This window comes from Papaver somniferum, chromosome 7 (genome assembly GCF_003573695.1).
Source record: "Papaver somniferum cultivar HN1 chromosome 7, ASM357369v1, whole genome shotgun sequence".
Classification (NCBI taxonomy): Eukaryota; Viridiplantae; Streptophyta; class Magnoliopsida; order Ranunculales; family Papaveraceae; genus Papaver; species Papaver somniferum.
The window spans coordinates 212,542,283-212,564,714 of record NC_039364.1 but is presented as its reverse complement, the minus strand read 5'-3'; the positions used below and the strand labels follow the sequence as shown (position 1 = coordinate 212,564,714).

General features: G+C 38.2%; 2 long non-coding RNA genes across 8 annotated transcripts; both read left to right on the top strand.

Moving 5' to 3' along the window:
* Positions 1-8,457: 8,457 nt before the first annotated feature.
* On the top strand, positions 8,458-10,857 carry LOC113299504. Of its 2 annotated transcripts, none has more exons than XR_003335075.1 (4): positions 8,458-8,596; positions 9,225-9,503; positions 10,522-10,613; positions 10,761-10,857. It is a non-coding gene; the product is annotated as an uncharacterized LOC113299504 (long non-coding RNA). The 2 variants fall into 2 exon arrangements; XR_003335076.1 differs by having other exon boundaries at positions 8,465-8,596; positions 9,185-9,503.
* Positions 10,858-12,036: 1,179 nt separating this feature from the next.
* On the top strand, positions 12,037-16,430 carry LOC113299503. Of its 6 annotated transcripts, none has more exons than XR_003335071.1 (5): positions 12,037-13,166; positions 13,267-13,784; positions 13,898-14,067; positions 14,148-14,190; positions 14,446-16,430. It is a non-coding gene; the product is annotated as an uncharacterized LOC113299503 (long non-coding RNA). The 6 variants fall into 6 exon arrangements; XR_003335072.1 differs by having other exon boundaries at positions 14,138-14,190; XR_003335074.1 differs by having other exon boundaries at positions 13,898-14,190; positions 14,446-15,724; positions 15,840-16,430.
* Positions 16,431-22,432: the final 6,002 nt, after the last annotated feature.

Genomic DNA, 22,432 nt, shown 5'->3' with positions numbered 1-22,432 from the left:
GGGGAATCCCCGTTTCTTCTTACTTATGGAGCTGAAGCAGTCATACCTACAGAAATCCTCATGCCAACCACGAAGACCGAAGCCTGGGAGAAAAACCTCACAACAGATATGATGTTAGAAAGGTTGGACGACTTGGAGGGAAGAAGGGAAGTAGCATTGCAAAAGATGGAAAATTATCAACGAAGACTAGCAAGGGAGTACAACAAAAAGGTAAAGCTACGAAATTTTGTAGAGGGACAGTATGTGTTGAGAACAATCCCACGATATCAGCAAGAAAAGAAATGGGGAAAGTTAGCACCTACATGGGGAGGACCGTTTATGATCCACGACATTGCGGGTAATGGTTCTTACTACCTTCGTAATCTAAAAGGTGAGGTCCTCCGGCATCCTTGGAATGCTAAATGGCTCAAACCATACTTCCCATAGAAGCAACGCAGATTTGAATCTGCGGAGTGTACCAGAAGAAGAAAGGAGCCTAACCGCCCAACATGTTTCTATCTCTGGAAGAGGAATTGCAGACCTCAACTTATCAATCAAACAAGCTTTCAAATTATCAAGTCTGTGGAATCTACCTACAATATTGGGGAAAGTAGTTAATCTACAATCTCTCAGGGCTCCCCCATCAGTGTCCATAAGTGTAGGACCAGGGGGAAGGCACCCAGCAAGAAAGAGATACCCAACCAATCTTAAGGCAACGGGTCGACGGAATGGGTGCGTACATATTTTACCCCATATCCTAGAACGTTGCCCCGGCCCCCACCGTCTGGGAATCCTCTGGCCCAGGATTTGCCAGCGGGGTGACAGGTCTCAAGACGATCACGAAGGTACCTTCCTTCGTATCGCACTCAAAAACACTTAACAACTTTTGTTTTGATTTTTCACAAACTTAAAATACAAAAACATTGTAGGTATATCAAGAAGAGGATTCATTTCATAAAGGGTGATTACAAGAAGTGAACGGCCAAAGCCAAGGATACACAATCAAAAAACATTCCTTTTACATGTTACAAAAAATACAATTATGCCGCGGACCCTACAGAACGCTGCGATCTCTACCTAGGTGGCGGTCCCGTCAGGATTTTCCGAAGACTTGATGGGACGCTCCCACCAGAAGAGGGGCCCGAGGAGCTGGGCAATGCAGCAGGAACGGGACGACGGGATAGTTCTTCACGAGACCATGTTCATTCCTTAGGCCAAGTTCTATCCTCTCCAGCATCTTGTTCGTCTCCTCAGCCAATTGACAACGAGCCTTATGTTTAATAACTGTTGTCCGCTGTTGGGCTTGGGATAATAACGAAGATAGCCGATTCACTTCTCTGGAAGCAGCACCAACGGCCTCCTCGCGGGTGGCTGCTAAATTCTTGAAGTGATTGGTTTGTTCCTCTTTGCTGTGCTAAGGAAGATTGAGCCTTTTCAAGTTCTTCATTTGTGACGCGAAGGCGTTCCTCGAGCCCTGAAAAAGACAACACCACGGAGTTAGCGTAGAAAACAAACAAGATCACACTCGATGAATTGGGATTATACCTTCGACACAAGCCGAAGCCTCTTCATTCATTAACAACCGCATCTCGCGCTTCATCAAGATGATCATATTCCGCGGATAATTTCTTATAGTCTAGTTGAAGGTTGGTGAGAGTAAATTGACAGGCATCTAATTCTACCTGCTTCATCGAGTCCATATGACGAAGGTGGTCGACCTCTTTATTTATCTTGAGACCCCTTTGCTGAGTCTGTACATGCACACTTCAAGATTCCTCTCAGACTCAGCAAGACGGCTACATCGGCACGAGACGCGGAAAGAGCATTGCTGAGAGCGTAGACTTCAGCACGAGCATCATCTCGTTCCCTGGCAAGACCAAGCATATTATCTTGGACCCCTGAAAGAGGAATGGACCGCGCCGTCTGTAATTCTTCTTCCAATAGCTGAATCCTAGATTCCAACAAGGAAGTACGCTCGCGGGCTTCCCGCAGATTATCACTGGTCCACAGCAGTGTGCCATTAAATAAAGCACGATCATGGTTGTACAGATTTTGCATGTCGACCATCTGAACATGCCGCGCGCGCCATACTTCAGCCCGAGCATCCCATTTCCTAGCCTCACTCTTAATCTTCTCAACCAAATCTCTAATACGAGATTTTTGCCGAGCTCTTTCGTTTCGAAGCCATACCAGCTCGGGGATGCCACCCACTGGACATAGGGTGGGGAGACTCAGACAGAACAACTAAGAGATAAAAGAATGACGACATACGGCGAGGGAAAAGAACCAAACCTGTGAAAGTGGAAACTTGGCTACGAGTTTGCTCTAACTCAGCGCGCACTGCAATAAGTTCTGAACGAAGATCAGCCTCTGCTTCACCCAGTTTTCTTTCTCCTTAAGGCTTTTCTTCAGCTCTTCTATTTCCACCTCGCCGCAGATAATTCCTTTTCCCGATGACGAAGCTTAGCCTCGAGCTTCAGAGATTTTGCTTTAAAGAACTGATACAGCACGTGGTTGCAATGCTCTCCTCATCATCTACACATCAAAATGACAAAACATTATTCAACCGAAGCGTCCTATTCTCAACAAGCATGTACGAAAATTTACCTCCAGCACACGCTTTGCGGGAAGCCATATTGATACCCGTCGGCAATAGCCATCATATCGGCAACAGAAGTAGGAGGCTCCGGCACGAGGGTAGCTTCGGGAACGGTCAACCTTTTTCCCCAGGCTTCAGACACCTGCGCCTTCGAAGACATCTCCATCATGCGACGGGTATACGCGGTTGATTCCTTTTCCCCAACAACCACAGGAGCAGGATGAGAGACAAACAGAAGATTCTTCTCCTTAAACCAACTCATGATGGCATCCTCACCCTCAGACATCGGCGACTGGGGAAGACTATCGGCGGGCGCGTCAACAACAGATTTTCCTTTCTCGACTCGACCCCCTCAGCATGAACGTTGGCATGCTCTCCGCGCCTACATGCACAGCAGGCTCCTCCGCACCAACACCTTCTACAGCAGCATCACCATTACCATCACCACCAAGAACATCCCAATCGTCATTAGGGGAAAGTAAAGAGAAGTCCTCGGGAAAATCGAGGGCTTCGTCAAAGAACTCCCCCGTGGAATACATCCGATCGAAAGAAAATTCTTGAGAAGTGGGAAGGGTATCCATGACATCACCAGCAGGGACGGAAACATCCTCGATGACAACATCATCCGCCACTACACCCTTGTTCCTTCCTCATCACCGCGTGACCAGCGAAGACCTCTTCTTCGACATTGATAGGGGAGGTACCAGTACGTTCCTCCCCATCTGTAATCTCGTCCTCAGCAAACTCTTCGTTCAGGACTAGTAACTTCTTCTTGGGCCTCAACCTCGCCCACCACCATAGTAGAAGACTGCTTCGGCCTAATCTTTTTCTTCTTCAATACCTGAAACCGACACCACAAAGGAATTATTCTTCCCGTCCGATGGAAGTTATAAAAACGAAACACAGCTAGAATCTGCGTACCTGAGCAGCTGAGATATTCTTCGATGGGAGTATAGCACCGGAACCATCCTCCTCGTCTCCCTCTACGACATCCAGGGCATAAGGAAAATTCATGCCCGCAAAGTTCAGACGCCAGGGGCAGAAATCTCCATAGCGAGCGGGAGGAGATTCGCGCGGCTTACTATTCTCGGTTGGCCGCCATCCGCGGGAACCGGGAATCCAACCGTAAGCCCACGGACCAACTATCTCAATGACAGTGGCGTGCCACTCGTAGTCATGACGCGCTTTCTCGCGCGGGGAAGAGTTTCCGACGACTGGACGCCTCCGTGCCAGGAACATACTTCAGCTTGGCATCGCTGACCTCATTTAACAGACGAATCTCGCCTCGAGGAGCAGGAAGATTCCGAAGGCTGACACTCCACGGCTTGCGATTCCTGCTATTGACGTAATCACCGAAGGAGTTATTGAAATTCTCAGGAGTGTACCATTCCTTCTCCAAGGGATTGGGGACGTAGCAAGTCATCGACGTTTCCCCCTTACTCCGCAGATAGCATTCCTTCAGGGCGCGGAGATAATTCCCCGATAGTTGGGATACGGAACGGCTATGAGTATTGTGGAAGAACCCTCACGACTAGCGAGCACGTCGTAGTAGAAGGAATCACCCGATTTGTACAACGGCAGCATCAGACCAGCCTCGAAGGCCCCAACCGTCGTTAACAAGTGAAATTCATCGAATTCGTACTTAGAGATAAGCTCATACGTAATATCATCCTCGGGGGCATAGAAACGAACCCCGAAGGCTTGAGCTCATGCTTCTCTTGAATATTTCAAGATCGATATGCTTGAAGGTTACTTTTTTCCTGCTAACAGAAACACTGCGTATCAAGGGAGCAGCCTCATCCTCCTCGGCGGGGCCGGATGAACTAACAAACGCTTCAGACGCTTTTCTCTTCACGGGGGGATTCTTTGTAGATTCAGCCCTAGGAGCTACGCCCTTTGTATTCTTCCCTTTAAAAGTTGGAGAAGACCGTAGATGATGCTCGGGCACTAACGAACGTAAAGGAGGAACGTCAAAGCAACAGCGCGGGGAGGAGCCTGCGTACTCCGAGTATCTTCACGAGGACGCACCATTGAGTGATTAAAGACTCTCCGTGAACCAGACGGAATTATCGGAGGAATCTCTTCCCGAGAAGACGAGGCTCTCGCTCCGGAAGAAACTCGACTCCGACGAACATCATCTTGAGACTCTCGACGCTGAGGAGATCTCGACAACCTAGAATCAGGAGTCTCATAAGTAGGCCGCGGACGGTCAGACATGGCTGCGGAAAAAATAAAATCAGAACAAGTACACACGATAACCAAAAATCAAAAAAACACATCATAGCAATACAACCACGATAACATAGCACCTAAAATTAGGATACATTCAATACTCCACCCTCGAAGTAATGGTGCCTTAAGTTAAGATGAAGAACAGGGGAAAACTAGTATGCAAGCATCAGAAAAAAGTTCTTCATCAAAAACAAGGAACAAATAGCAGAAAATTCACAAATCAACACGGCATAAAACGTTTGAAATCAAGAAAAAGAAAAACTCTCACCGGCAAAAAACAGCAAGTAGAAGAAACGAACAGGGGAAGATCCCAGGGGCAATAAAGACTTGACAATTTAAGATCACAGGTGCAATGAAGACTGACAAAGAATTTAAGGTCACAGGTTGTTTAATGAAGGCAGGCAGGAAATTTAAGGAAGAATGAAACTGAGAGAGTGTTTAGGAAGAATGAAATTAAATTTCCTCTCTATCCTTAAAATACCCGAAAGAAAAGAGGAAAATAAGGGAGAAATAGGAAAACGTGCCCGTTACATAAGCAGTTAATGCCACGATATAAAAGACGTGCCCAAGTATCTAGGAGAAGTATAGGAGTGAGAAGAATGTGCGACGATAGTTTTTCTTCAAGGCACCCATTAGTCAGTTAAGCCCGAAAGAAGAAAAGGGGCAAATTGTGTAACATATATCTCACTATCGGACACGTGTATACAGAAAGGTACGTGGAAAGCATGCAAGCCAAAACATCAAAACACGATGCGTCACGAAGCACCAAATAAAACCCCTAGGAGTGCTTTATCTCATCCCCAGAAGAGGAGCTAAGATCAACGGTGGAGAGAAAGTCAGCTGACACGGACTGACAGGGGCAGAAGACACTTGTCTGACACGAGCAGACCCCTCAACCACCCGCATTAAACACTCTGAGCAGTGCACGTGTCGACCGACCTATGGAACGAGCGAAGATGCCTCCGCGGGATCGAGGGGGAAACGCAGACCTCCGCGTGATGGACGCAAGGACACGAGAAGATAAGGTTCCAACGGTCTTCAGAGATGGGTCCCACATTCCAACCTTATAAATACCCAATCTCCACAAAGAGGGAAGGGGATCGGAAAAAATCAGGAGAGAGAGAGAGAAGAAAGCAAGGTAAGTTCATCCCCATAGTGGAGAGAAATATGTAAACCTAAAGTCATTCAACTATTCGTGTAACCGTGAACAACATATAGTAGAACAACAAACCCCGTGGACGTAGGCCTTAGTGCTGAACCACGTAAACCTTGGTCTTATTTACATTTCAGCACTTTACATTCATTTAGCTCTGCACGTATCTGCTTATATATGTTATTTTCCTTTTATATTTGTACCCCATGCATAATCGCTACGCACGGGGAAATTGGAGGAGGTCATGATAAACCCGTGGGTTTTGAGCCAATGAATCCACATCAGGGTATCATCATCGTAATCTCTTTAGACTTTAATGTTTGATTGTGGGCATTCGGACCCCGCGTAGTTCGTATGTCCACAATGGGATGGGTCTAGTATGGATGACGATAACAATCTAGATGCCAATTCAACAACATAAGAATCAATGGCATGATATGATGAAGAATAGGCATTTGCCGACGCCCCCACTTTACTATTCTCTGCAACCCCACTTTGATATGTTTGTGAAACAAAAGGAAAACCTAGAAGAAGCGAGTGAGACCTGTCAATAGCAAATGTGCCAACTGCAATAGTGACGCAGCCAAAAAGGATTTCAATTACTCGGTAGAATTTACAGTGATTAGCTTTCCCAATGAATTTGCATACCAACAATGAAATACCAACAACGCATCCATGAACGTAAGAGCGCTATGCTAGTTTTTATTTATAAGAGAAGCTGAACATGACAAAACAACATGTTTGTTGCGATAAATACACCTCCAAGTCTCGCACTACTAAAAATGGGTTTTGCTTTCCCATGTTTCTAATGTAATTTTTCCTAATGCCGTCAATAATAAACCTGCACGATTAACTTGCAGAGTTGTTAAAAGGTTCAAAAGAAATTTGCTTGATCAAATAGAAGAGTACCCATGTTTAAGCAGTTTCTTTCTACGTGATGACAAATGAAATATTGCAACTTGTATTTTTTAAGAGAGTAGGTCGCGACCACATTTCATCATGACATCATCTCTACTGAATGATCTTTGGAATCCATATGCTGAAGAGTGAAGATAAGCTTAAAATGAAGCACACCAAACAAATTTATTCCACCAAATAAAGATTGAGATACATAACTAAAGCTTAAGTTAATCATCTTTCTGCTGCTTAACTGTCAGTATCTCGAAGAGACTATGAGGTTAATCCTAATTACATCAAACTAATTAACACAACATTGTGTTATATTGTTAACAATCTAGACTCCCATATTTAGTCTGAAATTCACCACCAAAAATAAATTAAGGAAGAAAAAAAGAAGATTTCCATCGAATAAAAGTACATCTTTTGATGATCACGAATTGTAAAAATTAGCAGAAATTTTAGTCTGTATTGACAGAAAATGCAACTTACAGCTATTTTGGAGACTGTGCATTTAGTTGTTGTTCTGTTTTCTTTTCATTTGATTTTGGGTGTACTGAACCATCTTTTTCCACCCCCATTCTGTCTGAAATTTGCTCCTGCACCTTATACTCTTGAGCAAGTAACCTCCAAATGCTACCACAAAATATTCAAGTACATTCAAGATTTCAAGGGTACAAGAATTAATGTCAAACAGAAGCATAAAATCCAGGACAACAAATTCTACAGCCTATACAACGTATAAATACTTGTACAACATGCAACCACAGATCCAATGTAGTACTTATAAAGCCAGTCAAATTTTATAACTAAAAGTGAACAACTCTAAATATATGTAATGCAATTTAAATACAGCCTATTCTACAAAAGCGTGAAGAGAATGCAATATGAATGATTAACTTATATGAGTACCCCTCGGATCTATTGAATGAATAAATAATAAATGGATAAAAAAAAACAGCTACTTGAATATTTGAACTTCTGAGCTAGGTATCACAAATTGTTGTCAAACCTTCATTAATGAATTTGCTCAAGTAGGCATTTCCATCATTCCTCCCTCTTCATTGGTCTGCTTAACAACCTTAAGCGTCTCCCCACCCTATTATAAAAAAAAGGTGGTGTTTGACTTTGAGATTTGAGAGTTATTAGACGCACAGGATTTGACGGGGACCCTGATCCGGCGGTCGGAATCGACCGGATCGAGCTATGACTTGGACGGCTGTGAATGATAGAAATAGGGCGGGGAGACGCTTAAGGATGTTTTTCGCCGTCTAAATACTATATGATGTTTATGGTCGTTGGATGCAATGGGTGCTTATTAGGGCTGCACAACGGGTAGGGTGGGTAGGATATGACCTATACCCGCCACCCTACCCGTTTACTGGCGGTTAAGAAAATTTTTACCCGCCATCCTACCCGCCAAATAGTGGATAAGATAGGATACGATTAAAAAACTGGCGGGTAGGATAGGGTTGGCGGGTATGGGTAGGGTATGTGCACCCCTAGTGCTTATGTCACATGTAAAAGCTGATTTTCTCCCCCTCTATGACTATGGCCTTAGATTTTGCTTCGCTGTTGTTTTTTTTTTTTTGGGTGCAATTCTTCATTGCTCTGTATAAACGAGGTTCAATAAACTCCCTTTTGCTTCAAGTTCATCCTATCGAATTGTATTGATAGGGTTTTGTTATTTTGTGTTCTCGGAAGCGAATTAAAACCAGGAGAAGTTCAGGATGAAGGTAATTCAAAGTTTTCAGGTTCTCAATATCTATTAATTAGGTTTTCTGGCCAATGATTTCCATTAATTGTTGCATAAGAAATATTGTATGGTTCAATCAATCAAAAGTTAAAAGTTGTTTGAATTATGAATCGAATTTTATTTTTAGGTTTCTTTGTACTTTTCCATCTAAATCTTAATTACGTCTTCCCAATCTTGATTTTTTTGAATTATAAAAGTTTGGGTGTTCAGTTGGAGATGTTTTATGTATTCTATCTGCTTAATATTTTATTGACTAAAAGAAGCATTATATCACAAAATAGCATTGTTGTCCTACCGTTTGCTCTTTGCTGCTAGCCTAAACTTGAGTTTGATAGCTTCAGTTTTGTGTAAATTGATTCAGACATGCAGATAATTGATTAACATATTCTCTCTGTTCGTATCGATGCTTCTTAATCAGTACATTAAGTGTTGTTCTTATTACTTGCTAGGTTTAAAATGTTAACCTTTTATGAGTTGATTAGTGTTGTTTCTAGGCTGAGCAAGTCGATGATTTTTCCAAAGAACCACATCAATCATTAGAGGTTTGATTTTTTCATTTTTTTTATAGCGAATGTTAATGTTACACAACACCCCTGTATACTGTATAGGCATCTGTCGATCATGGAAACCACGTCAATCCACATGGTTTATGAGCTACATATGGTGGTTTATCACTGAACAGTGGGAAGTTCTTCCTCTGATATTTCATGAGTAAGTTTTGTTAATATTATAGGGGCTTACAGAAAACCACTTGACAACTGTGTTCTTGTTGTTCCCTTTCAATTGCAGATGCATACACTTCAACGATATTACATTTGGGACCTGCTGTGAATTTTTAAATTAATATCAATGGCGTGGAGGATCCGGTTGAAATTGACTGCGCAAAGGTAAACAGTTTAAGCTCAAATTGTGCGCTTATTTTAGTATAATTTCTCTATCAATATGGCTTTGTGGTGCTTTGTTTCAATAATTCTGTTATGAATCTAGATAATTGATGGGATGATTTCAACATGTTCCTCTTCATGTATATCTACAGAGTCTGCAGTCAATAGTCCTTCGATAAGGTTCTACTTCTCTCCTTATCTGTCTACAGTTACCAACTATAAGTAGTCATGAGATGGTGCACAAGTGGTGCTGCAAAATTCTTCTTGATACCTCTCTATTTTCTGTGACTAAAATAAGTATACACTTCAACGTTGATTAACAAATAAGTAAATCTATGTTCTCTGACTAAAATTTCGGTTGATTATTTAGAATTCTTACATAGTTTAGGTTTTGTTTTACATGGTAGAAATACAAAAACTCTAGCAGATGGGATAGATTTATTTTGCTGGGATATTCCCCAAAAGATAAATGTTGCTGGGATAGAATTACTTTTGAGTTTCTGATTATTTGTTTATGTTGCAGCTGGGATCAGGTTAGACCTTCACAGAATTTATGCATGGTTTATTTAGATTCACTTAGGAGTTTAGACAGGTCTTGGTTTTGAAGTTCTTTGGTTGTTTTAGAGCTACTGCTCAGTGCAGCAAGAAGATCCAGCAATGTTTAGGTTGACTCAACTTGCTTGGCTTGATCTTGCGTGCCTAGGTTCCACTTCCACAAGACAATGGCTATATAATATGTGGATGTTACCTAATTTACTTTATATGATTTTAGAGCGGTCTCAAATTGTTATACAACATTGTTGCATAAAAGGCTGAGTAGAATCAATGTGATGGTCATGATCTAGGGTAACCCTCATGACCGTGAATCGGGTTTTAAGAGTTAGTTTTTGCTGACTTAATTATGCCCCATATTGCTTCTTTTAAGAGATAGTGGATATTGATTAATTTAAAGAGTATTTTCTCCCATATTAGTTTTCTGTTGTTATTGCTACTGGGATGCTAAGTTTTAATATACTCGCAGGGGTTCTATGGAGAACACACAATCTTTGGCTGGCAAACCTGCTGGAATGTTCTACCTACTGGGTCTCAAGGTGGTGGTCAGGAAAGAACTGTGTAAGTCTCCATATGCTCTCTCTACTTTAGCACATAACAAATTATCCGCTTCACAACACACATGTTTCTCTTTTACTGGTACTCTGAATCTTCTCCCATGTTGGGCAGAAGCCTTGGATTCTTTCTTATCTGTTTTTATGTTTGCAGGAAATGTAGGAAGACTCCATAGGCCCATAAAAAATATCCCATAAAAAACAATTGGTTCAACTTTGAGCATCTTAGGAGCACTGCATTAGCTGATATAAGTAAGTCGGTGTTTGTATGAAAGATCCCATAGGCCCATAAAAAAACATCCCATTTGTTCAAGAAGAATGGAGGTGTTCATGTCAACAAGTTTAGGTCTAAGAAAGAACTCTTTCACTAGGAAAGGCATCTCAGCTTTTGTTGATGAGTAGATCAACTGCTGTAATTCTAGGAAAAATCTAATATCTAAGCTTTTGTTGGCAAAATCCTTAGTTCCAGACCTTATTCAGGTACATATTATCATTATTTAGAGTCATATCTCTGTATTATGTACATTATCTTTTTTCTTGCATTTTCTTGATTGTTTTCTGTTCCAAATGATCAGATATGCAAATTGGACCAACTATAAGATTCGTTTTGAGCAGATTCATATTACGTACGGCTTTCGTTAATATTTTCTTTAATTGCCTAAGCATATCTCTATTGAACCAGCAATTAGATCCAGATCCTTCCATGTAGGTTATCTTTCTGATTTGTTTTAACTAAAGATGAGTAATTTAAGAGTGACTTGAACATCAACAGAGAATACTCATCGAGATGGGGTGATGAAATTACTGATTAGGGACAAGCCTTCCACATGATAAACTTAAATCTTGCAGAAAGTTGGAAAATATAGTGGTTCCTCGGCATACTTCCCGTAGTGAATTACAGAGTGAGATACTCACCTAAGTATGGGTAGTTTTCTAATACAGTTTGATTTAAGTAGTTGTGGGCTTCATTGTAGTTGGCATATTAATCAGTGTTGTAAGAAGAAAATCGTTTGATATCATGGGCTAATGCTAAACTGAATGTAGTATACAATGTCGAATTTTTGTAAGTAGATTTTATGCAAATTGCAGGTATTATTTCCACTAATTTCATTGAATTAGTTGCTGAGATATTCCCTGTTGTTTTAGGCTATCTGGGGCCGTCGAGATATTCCCTGTTGTTTCTGTCCGTTGAAATCTCGAGCCCTAAAATTGGCTTTTCATCTGCCAGAATTTCTTTTATACGGAACGATTTCTAACCAACTTTTTCATTTTTTCCCTCTCCAAACACTTCCTCTTGCGCAGAATCCCTAAATTTTTGTTTGTCTGTACTTTTTTTTTTTCGATTCTTTATTGCTTCTTTGATGTGGTTTCCTAAATTTAATTGTATTGATTTTGGTTGTTTTTTTTTCAAATTTTTGCGGAGGTTAAAGTAGAATCAGAAAGATGTGCAGCTTTTTAGCATTGTTGTAATCTGATTGATGCAGAAAAACGACTAGGTACTGAAATTTATTATTCGCTTTATTTTGTTTGGAAAAATTTTAAACTTCTCACTCTACTATGAAACTCTTCTCTTCTTCTGGCTTACTCACAACAAAGAAATCGTTGAAAACCTTCCTCATCATCCCCCGTGTTACAGCAAATTCGAGCTTATATCTCAATTCCAACCGAAATTTCACGTCCTGTAGTGACTTATATCTCAATTTTGTATTTATTTTCTTGAATAAGTTTTGATTAGGGTCTTCGGTTGATTAATGTTGTTTTCTTAGCTAAAGTTTTATCTTTATAGCAGATATCCAGTGTTTCTTAAATTCAATTATTAAAATCATCCAAATATTAGTTTATTAATTTGAGTTAGGGTTTATTTGATGTGAATGTCATAGCTGAATTGATAGGTGCGAGGAGTTCAAAAATCAAGATTTAATTTTTGTTTTTTTCAGGTTTGGTTTCGTATGTCTTAGAGAAATCAGGAAATATACTTCGAGGTTTAGCACTTTTTACTAGGAATGGAGAAATTAAGATTTAACTTTCGTACTGCATGGATTTTGCGGGTCTCAGTTCCTTTGATTGATAAAGCTGTCATGTGGGAATGTATCGCAAAACTTTAGGTTTATCATAGGAATGACGAAGTTGGTGTGTCTGAATTTAATGTTTCAGTTCCATCCTATGAAAATTCTTTGTATTATTCACCTGATTCACTACCGTAGTTTAATGTTGCCGACCTGATGCTACAGTGATTAATTTCACTCTTTAAAAACAACATCAAATGTAATTCAAAGTGCTGCATCCAATAAGGAAGCAAAATATTGTTTCTATTGATGATCATTCATTGTGATAGAGTTCCCAGGGTTGATAAGTAAGTGTATATGGTTCTATGTGTATATTTACTACCGATGCATCCCGTGTTCTGCTAAGGAGGCTCCACTGCAATTACCAAGCAATTCAACTAGCCAGGATTGAGGTTGATCTTAAGCTTTCTATGAATCAAGACAGAGAGCTTGGTTGGAGGGTATAAAGAAGTCCTTGCTGAAAATGGATCTTGAAATGAGTTAGGTTTTCAAAGGTAGTGCTGAATTTTGGTGCTCGAAGATTACTTAGAATTACTCCAAAATTATACTTGATTTTTTGGTTGTTGGGTGTTTCTGAATTGATTTATTGTTTAGGTGCTTTTGAAGAACTGAACTGAACTTGAACTTTAACTTTAGATTAGATGGAGTTGTTTCGTTAAATCAGTTAAGGTTGGACTTGCATTGAAGCGCACATTTTGCTTTAATGATAGGAGGTATGTTTTACGATTTGTGCTTTATTCTTATTTTTTATTACGTTGATCTTTTATATGCATTCCAAATGAGCTACAACACTATCAGAATGTATAACTACAGAGGGAGAAAATGGCGCCCCTGGCTGAACTTGGTTAGCATTTGTACATCTAAGGTTCACTGCATTGTAAAGCATATCCTGTTAGATGTATTAATGCTAACCCAATTCGATCTAGGAAAACTAATACTATTATTCTTCAAGTAGAGGTAAGAATAGTCATGCCTTTTTGTATGTGGTAGCCATGGATGGAGGATCCTGATTCCTGAAGATGATGACATAAGATGAATTTGGACATTAGTCTTATAAAAGGTGACTTTTAATGAGGTCTGATACTATTGAGGATTTGGCCTGGACAATTGAGGTATATATATCATCTCTCTTAGCAAATTAAGGGGAATGTATATTTTCTGGATGTATACAATTCATTTCATTTTTTGGTATTGTCAATATGACTTGATTTGTGGTTTTGTGCAGTGGACATAATGAAGTCATTGAGAATATCAGTAAACAAACCGAAAGGTAGAATAGATTTTCCTATTCATATAAGCACACGACAGAAGTTAAGGGATTAAAGGCATTCGGTGGTCATGAAAGGCAGACTAACACAGTCCAATAGTTATGTGCCTGCTTTTACTCATGGGAAAGTAAGTAATCACTTTTTTTTCTTAATAAAATAACGATTTTGATTGTTTAGATAATAGTTACCTTTAGCAGCTCAATGCAGTTCTTGCGTAAGGAGAAGATCGAATAAAAAGAGATGCATCAGGGTAAGCCAAAACAACTATAAACTATAAAAACAAAGTTATGCTGCTCTTATTCTGAAGCATCCGATATTATAATTAATATATGTTGGGTGTTAACTCTTGCTCAATATGGAAAGAGTAATCCGTATATGCGGTTTTTTCATCATTAACCCAAGTTCCAAAATTATTGACGTGCAAGTGAATATTTGCTATCATGTTTTAAACTTTTTGAATATTTGCTATCATGTTTTAACATTTTGAATATGCTTCAATCGACAGGGTTACTTGAAGTTATCGACAGGGTTACTTGAAGTTAACTTGGAATTGTAATCTCCGTTCGCCTATGATGGATTCATGGGTGAAATTTGCAGGAGCATTCCATATGCTATAGCATTAAGGAGCATGTGCAGCAATGCTGAACCCCTTCGTTGGCAGAGCCGTTGGTCCGGACTTCTCCATTGAATTATCAGTGAGCTGAGTCTAGAGGCTAAAGTCGGGTTAGAAGGGGCACTTTTCCCCATCAGCTACTGATACTGGCAACAATATCTCTGAGGTGAGTTTTTCCTCTTTCTCTTCATGTTAATTGTGAACTTACATGATAAACCTTCCATTGAACTTACATAATAAACCTTTCATTGACAGTATATGTGTCTTTATGTGATTCTTTTGTAGCATCAATTGTATAAGAAATACAGATGAATTGCTGCCGTTCTTTAGCAGCGTCAAAAAATATGGGAAGTACCGAAAAAATACGTAGATGATTTGATTAACGTCACCAATAATGGAGATTGTCCTAATCTTTCTTAACCAGAAGTAATAATTTTTGGACATACGATTGAAGAGTATGAAAGTGCTCAAGGATGGTTACTACATTATTGGGCTTTCACAAGTAAATAAAGTTAATGAGGTAGTTGGAGTAGTTAGGAGCTTAATGTCTGAAAAATTGATCGCCAAAGAAATCATGCAAGTGAAAGTGAAGTAGCAAGTAGGATTGTTCATGTTCAGCCTGACGTTTCAGCATTACCCAAATTGGATATATGCTATTCTCAAACTTTCAATTGTTTGACAATTCAATTAAATTATTTTCTGCTTCATTTTATACATTCAATTTTTCTGTAGTATGATATGCTCATACATCGAGACAAAATTAAGTTATTCGGTTTGTTTCAGGGGAACTTGATAGGATGAGGTATTCTTGAATTTTGTAATGGAGGTCTGCCGGTGAGATTTGTATATTACTTCACAGAATCAGCAACGGAACTTGATTCACAGCATCAATGATGGAGACTGTCTAAGCTATTCCAGGATACTCTTCTTTCCTTTTAATCTAATTAAGCTCCTGCCTATTACAGATGAGTTATATTAATAGTACTTCATACAACTCTATGCCACTTTTGAGGATGATACAATCTATGCATACTTTTTTCACTGCGGTACTGTAGGCATGAATTTCGTTAAGGATTTTTACACAGATTTAATCTATGGCATCAGAAGGACGACGGGCTTTGTGGTTTGTCTATGTAATAAATTGAAGATACTGATTTTCTTATCCCACCAGGTTAAGGTTTAAGAGCAGCATTTTTCCCATAATTTCTTTTACAGTGTTTTTTTTTCTTTTCTTTTACAATATTAATAGGTCCATTCATGACAAGCTAAAACGTGGATGAGTCCAGGGGAAGTTATGACAACCTAAAATGCATATTCAAGCAGATGTGAAAGTGCAAGGCATTTTTCATCGCTCATGTCCCTTGCAGCCTTCCAGATCACAAACGTTCCGGTGGCAGCTAAAATAAAGTGATAAAGTGAGAGAGAATCAAAAGTCTGTGTTGGAGGTAAACTTTGTACAAGAGGATAAGTGGGAAGAAAGTAAAAGTGACAGAGGAAGTTGTGCTGGTAATAACTGGACCAGCAGGAGCTCCATCAGATTTGAATGATTCTAAAGTGGCAGTACTGAGGAGATAGAGCACAAGGGGGCACAGTAATTATAAAATTCAAGTTCGATTTTATATTAGAGAAATTTTTTTGTTAATTTTTAGATTTGATAAATGAGTTAAAGGCTAAAGCTTCTTATGCTATTTGAATTTATTGTGTAGTTGAGCATATAGAGATTTAGAAATTCAATCATAGATGTGGGCGAGGAATGTGATTGGGATTTGGTGGAGCACGAATATTTATCATGGATTGGATTGTATTATAGCTAATATATTGGCGAATTGGCGAGTCTTGAGAAAGACAAATGATTTATTTCTTAGTCCATATTTCATGTATTTCATCTCCTATCTATGCAACTTTTAATTTATTGATCAAAAAAATAAAAAATGTTGTCGGTTGGATATTTTTGTTGTTATGCATCTGTGTCTATGGTATCATCCGGTTTAGCAGCATTTTCCTTTGCATATTTTGTTCTGAACATTCTTATACCCTTTCTCATTGTCAAATACTGTAACATAATAGACAATTCTTTTTTACCTTGGCTGATTTGCAGATGCAGTTTTCTAGGACGGGTTCACTCTACAATTTCCGTTAAAGCGTTCACTCTAAACTTCATTCATATAGAGTTTTTAAGAGTTTCAAGTGCATGAATTCGTTGGATGTCATTGGCATGTAAAAGAGCTGACTGCCTGGCCTTGCCATTCAAATGTTACAAGTTCTTTTGGTAGTTATACGACTAAATTAGCTTTCGATGTTATAGAAGAACTCAAGAGACATGCAAGAAATATACGTTCATTCATTGCATTAACATTTACTTGGTATTCAACTAATTCATTAATTCTTCCATGTTTATGTTTCTTTCTTCGTACACACTATATATTTAGAAGAAGTTTAACACCCCCGCTGTATGAGTGGCTATTTCAACGTTCGATGTTGGTACATGGTAGTCACTTTACCTGCTTTTAGAACTTACCTAGGTATTTTTCTACACCTTAGATTTATCATAAAAAAAATTTCCGTATCGATTTCCCACATTACTAGGTGATTTTATATTGTAGGTGACAAAAGGGTTTGACTCATTATAAGCTATTAGTTGTAGCTCTTTGAAAGGGAAGGTGGTCTACTACTCTATAACTCATGGAGATATTATTTATCATCGTGAATTGATTCATTAATCGAATAAAGTTTGATGAAAGAAGAACCAAAACAAAGAGACGTAGAGAGAGACAACTCTCGCAGGACCCATTTCAGAAAACAACGTTGTTAGTAGACAGCCCCAGGGAGCCTAAAGTGTCACTCACCCCAATGTGATATGTGATTGCCGCTGCATTGGAGTTTCCAGTATTACACGATTCCATGGTTGCTCACGGTGGTTTAGTAGAGGAGCTCATGTAGAGTTTATATTATTTGTCCTTCTTTTCAATTTTTTTTTTAATGGTAATAGATTTTAGGAAAACGATCTAAGAATTTTTCCAAATCTCTAAGGCTGGGTGCTATGGCCATTCAAGATTCAAGATGGTGCCACGTCACTGTAAACCACCTCCCACCCCTGCGGTGGTTCAACATTCCCTCTAAAAGCGACTAATCATTGGGCGCTTCTGACAGAGCCAAATAATTGAGCGCTTGACCCAGTCAACTCGGTCAAAGTGCCAAATGTAGATGTATGAAAGAAATGATGTAATGTGATCTGATTTTATAAGAGGAGTAGTGGATATTAATATTAATAATAATGCGTTGATAAGGATAGTGACATTTCTATTTCCAACGGGTAATTCGTCCAAAAGGGTACCAAAACTAGGAAAGTATTCTTGCCACGCGAAGATAAATATTCCTTTACTGTGTAACCTGTTGAAACTTGATTATGCCTAGATACAGTAGAAAAGACAGTCATCGCTTGACAACGAGGTGATTAAACTTTTTATGAAGGATGAAGAGATCATGGAAGGAAAGACTAACAGTGATACTGAGAAAGAGCACGACATATTACGCAACAAAAGAAAGAGCAAACACTTCTTGCAGGACTTATGTGGGTCCTTAATCGAGTGCAAGATATTCAGATACTGAAGATGAATTAGAGAACTTCTTGCAGGATCTAAAGCAACAAAACAACAATGATTAAAACCAAATAATAAACTGAAATAAGATTGAAATGGTATTACATTTTTTAAGTTTTTGATGTTGCATGATCATGACCAGCTTAAGAACAACGTTAAGTGTCATTACAACAGTGAAATCGGACTATCATATGATAATAAGATGCTTGAGATTTATTTAAGGAATGAAGAGTTCATTGATGATAAGGATGATAAGCACGATAAAGCACTCAAGTAAATCAAGAAGGACGCAGTTGCATTTTTAGGAGATCGAGTCATTGAAAATGTGTGTAAACAACAAGCATGCATCGATCTTTTCCCACGTGTAAATATGAATAAAAAATTTACAGGTAGACATCAGTCCACGAAATAATGGAGAAGTGAAAAACAAAGCAGAAACATGAGCTAAGACAATTCAGACAACGTGTAGAATGGATATTCAAAACTGGCATAGACAAAATCTAGGCTAAAAAATGAATACAACTATGCAAGAATTACGGAATGCAAAAGAGAGAAGCTTGCAATTCATGCATGTGTCTAAGGCATAAATATTCACTTTTGCTAGGTTGCGTGGATACTTATACTAAGTGGATAGCATTCAAGTTTCACCGATGGTCACTTTAATTATCTTGGAATCAATAAATAGAAAAGCCACCAAGGAAAAAAAATTAAGAAACAATCATAAGTGATGCCTGAATATTGACAAAAACATATTAATGATATTTTTAAAATATTTTCACGGAACATGGCAAGTTAAAAACCCTGAATTATATACCAAAGACTTTGTGACGCATAACTCTAATAACAGGTTGAGCCGGGGCCGTAAGGGTCATTTCCTAACATAACATAGCATACCATATGCCTGCTCAGTTCTAAACTCAGGTGCATACTTCTGTTATTCTTGCATCCCCTTCATGGCCTCGCTGCTACAACGGCCGCGACATAACATAACTGCATTTAGTTAGTGTGCTTTTGTTTAATATTGTTGCCTTCGAGGCTTTTTAGATTAGACAACTACATACTAACCCAATTTCGTTATGATTTTATGAGTATTTCGCATTGCCATAATAATCCAAGCTTCCACGTGAATCTGAAAGACGAAATATTTTCCTGGATGCGATTACACTATCGTGGTTTGCAGAAAGAGCATGTATATGCAAAGGTCAGGCCACTGCGTAAAAGAGTAAAATTATAAATTGCATGATGATTCTTAGTACTTGATATTATATTGACTTTTTATGCTTTTGCTTGATGTCTCAATGATCTGTGGCTGCAGTTGCAATTTATAATTTATACTTGGTAGGGGTTTGGTATATTTCTTATATCCTACTTCGATGCAATCAGTGTTTATTCATCTTCTTCATTCAGTTTTTTTCTCTCTTATTGTTTCCCCATTATTTTGATGAAACCTTTACCCTTATAACTATGAATAGTTGTAGCAACTGCTTTATGTATCACAGTGGCACATTGTACCGAGCCTTGCTTATCAGTTTAGTAGTAGTGGTTACAGGCCAGGTTACTTGATTGTGTATTGGGGTGCATAATTTTAGTAATTTTGTAGGTTACCTGTCATGTGCTATGTTGTATGGATTGAAAAGAATATTCAAATGAGTAGAACATTTGTGACGTCTGTTAATGCCACTGCAACTGTTACCTATTGACAGTTATAGTAGCACAATTTACCACAGAACTTTATAGGTTTTTATTGCGTTCAAAATTATGGAAGAAAAAGGACCGTGGAAGAAAAGTTTCTTGAGTATTTCTAAAATGGTTTCTTCGAAGGGAGTATCAATCAAAAGCCTTAAGAACCATTTGTTTCCATGAAATTAGACCTTTATTCGTATGATGTTCCAAAAGGTTCGATTTAAACCTAGGGTGGGTAATTTTTATAATTTTCTTTGTTAATTTTATCGTGTTTACTGTTTTCAGAATTTCAAGATTACTCAACATGGTTATTTGTATAATTGCATTATGTCATTTTTATGGGATTGTTAGATCTTAAGGGTGGATGACATTATACTTTCAAAAACTATTTGTAGAACTTCCATCCTGCTAATCATTGTTAGTATCTCACTGTTAGAACATAATAATAAATGGGATAATTTCAATGGTGCTTTGTACATAGAATTCTTTTACATTAAAGGAAAAATACTTAATAACGAGTTTTATTTACACGCAATTTGTGGGTTGATTGTGAAGAAATTTTATATAACTATTCATTATTCAATCTGTGTGTCATAGTGAACTCATTTACAGTAGCAAGAAAATTATTTCAAGAACCACAAGGGCATGTTATGGTAAAAAATGGAACATTTGGAGAAGCAGTTAGTTTTTGATTAATTTGATCAGTCTTTTATGACTACTTTAAAAGGTATTAACCAAAAATTAAAGTTTGATAAGAAAAAGTTAAACATACCTAAATGTGTGCCGCTTCGAATAAATGGCAAAAGGTTGAACATTCACCCGCGAGGTGATGATACAGGGCTTGGTTGAGTACAAAAAGTGGTATTATAGTGCATGCAACAGATGTTGTAAAAAGGTTGAGTACAACGAAGATGAGGAACCTTGGTATAACAAGTGCAAAAATAATTTTGAAGAGGATAGTAAAAATGAATAATGTTTATATATATATATATATATATATATATAAATGGATGGAAAATACATCAAGACTTACTAATGACTTAGAATATATATAGGTACAAATTGAATTTGACTGTAAAAGATGACAAAGATATTGCAGTACTCACAATGATGGGAAAGACAACAAAAAAGTTGATGAAATGAACTACGAAAGAACATGTAGATAACCTGGAAAAATGCAATGGGGTAACGACATATTAATATGGAAAATTAACTCGATAGATGTACTGTGAACACATGCTCACCACATTATTTATTTCCAAATCCAGATTAACAAGGAAGAAGAGGCACACGGGTGGTTCAACCTAATCAAGGACCACACCTCTGTTTTCAAATTCGTAATATATAAGTACAATATAATTAACCAGTCTGAAAATTTTACGGTCCAAAAAGTGTTCAAGTCATAAGGAGAGTCAGAGGATCAGGATGCGCATACATAATACCATGTAGCTTTGCAAGCGTTTGTTACTAAAACACTTTTTTTTTTCAAATATGAAAGATCTATTTCTCTGTAGGGACCCCTCTTACATGTAAAGTTCGCTTTCTTTATAGGGTTCACGACACGAAAGGAATGTTACACATACTACCAAAGATAATGACAAGGAGACATCTAAGAGGGGTAGAAAATGTGCATTAAGTAATGACAAAGAAGCAATCAAGCAAAACAACCAAAACACACCAGCCAAAAATACTCGGCACATACTGAAAAAGAAAGTAAACTCTGATGATGAAGAGTAGGCGGCCAATAAATTTTTGAAAACTAATCTGAAAAAATAATGGATTGGTTTAGATATAGCTATTTCTTATAAAAGTATTACTCTTAGAAGATTCTATTAATCTTTCCAGTACTAGCTTCTACATTAAGATAACAGTTGCACTGTTTTAGAGTTGTTTAAAAATTAGGATGTTTTGGGTTATTGTTATATTGGAAAACTCAATAGATTGTAAATCTATGTTTCTCTTTTTTAAGGATTATTGATGTTATTCCCCGGGACCCTGAAGTGCAGTATTTACAATAATGATGTTTATGGAAAATCATGCATTTTTTTTTTGTTTTTTGGGTGTTGCTTATTACAAATTGCTGGGACAATCAGTTTCTTGACAATTTAGGATAGGAAAATATTCAAATGCCTACCACAGTGTTCGTAGTTCGAACAGATCTTAGACCACACTGTGGTAGAGTCTTTTGCTTAACAACTACGTCACACTAGTTCAGGTGTGATCCCAAAACTTTGTTTGGATACTCCATCTTATATCACATATAATATAAGGTAGGGTTGCAAAGTTAATATCTCAAATTGTTGGCGAACTTGAGATGTAGCAAGATATTCATTTCAATTTGCATGAGTAAGATCAAGTTACAGAGTCAATACTTCCAATAATAAATCATACTTACTGAGGTGGAAAAGCAATTTTCACAATAATCGGGTATAGTTTCTCAAGATGCTAGGAAATAGAAGATATGTGGTTGCATTAACCTAAATTCAACCAGGAACATGTGGAAAATCAACAACGAAATAGAGAATAGATGTTTGCAGCGCCAGTACCTATCACATATCTGTGATACTTATTTTATTTTTAAGTTCCAACACTTCCAG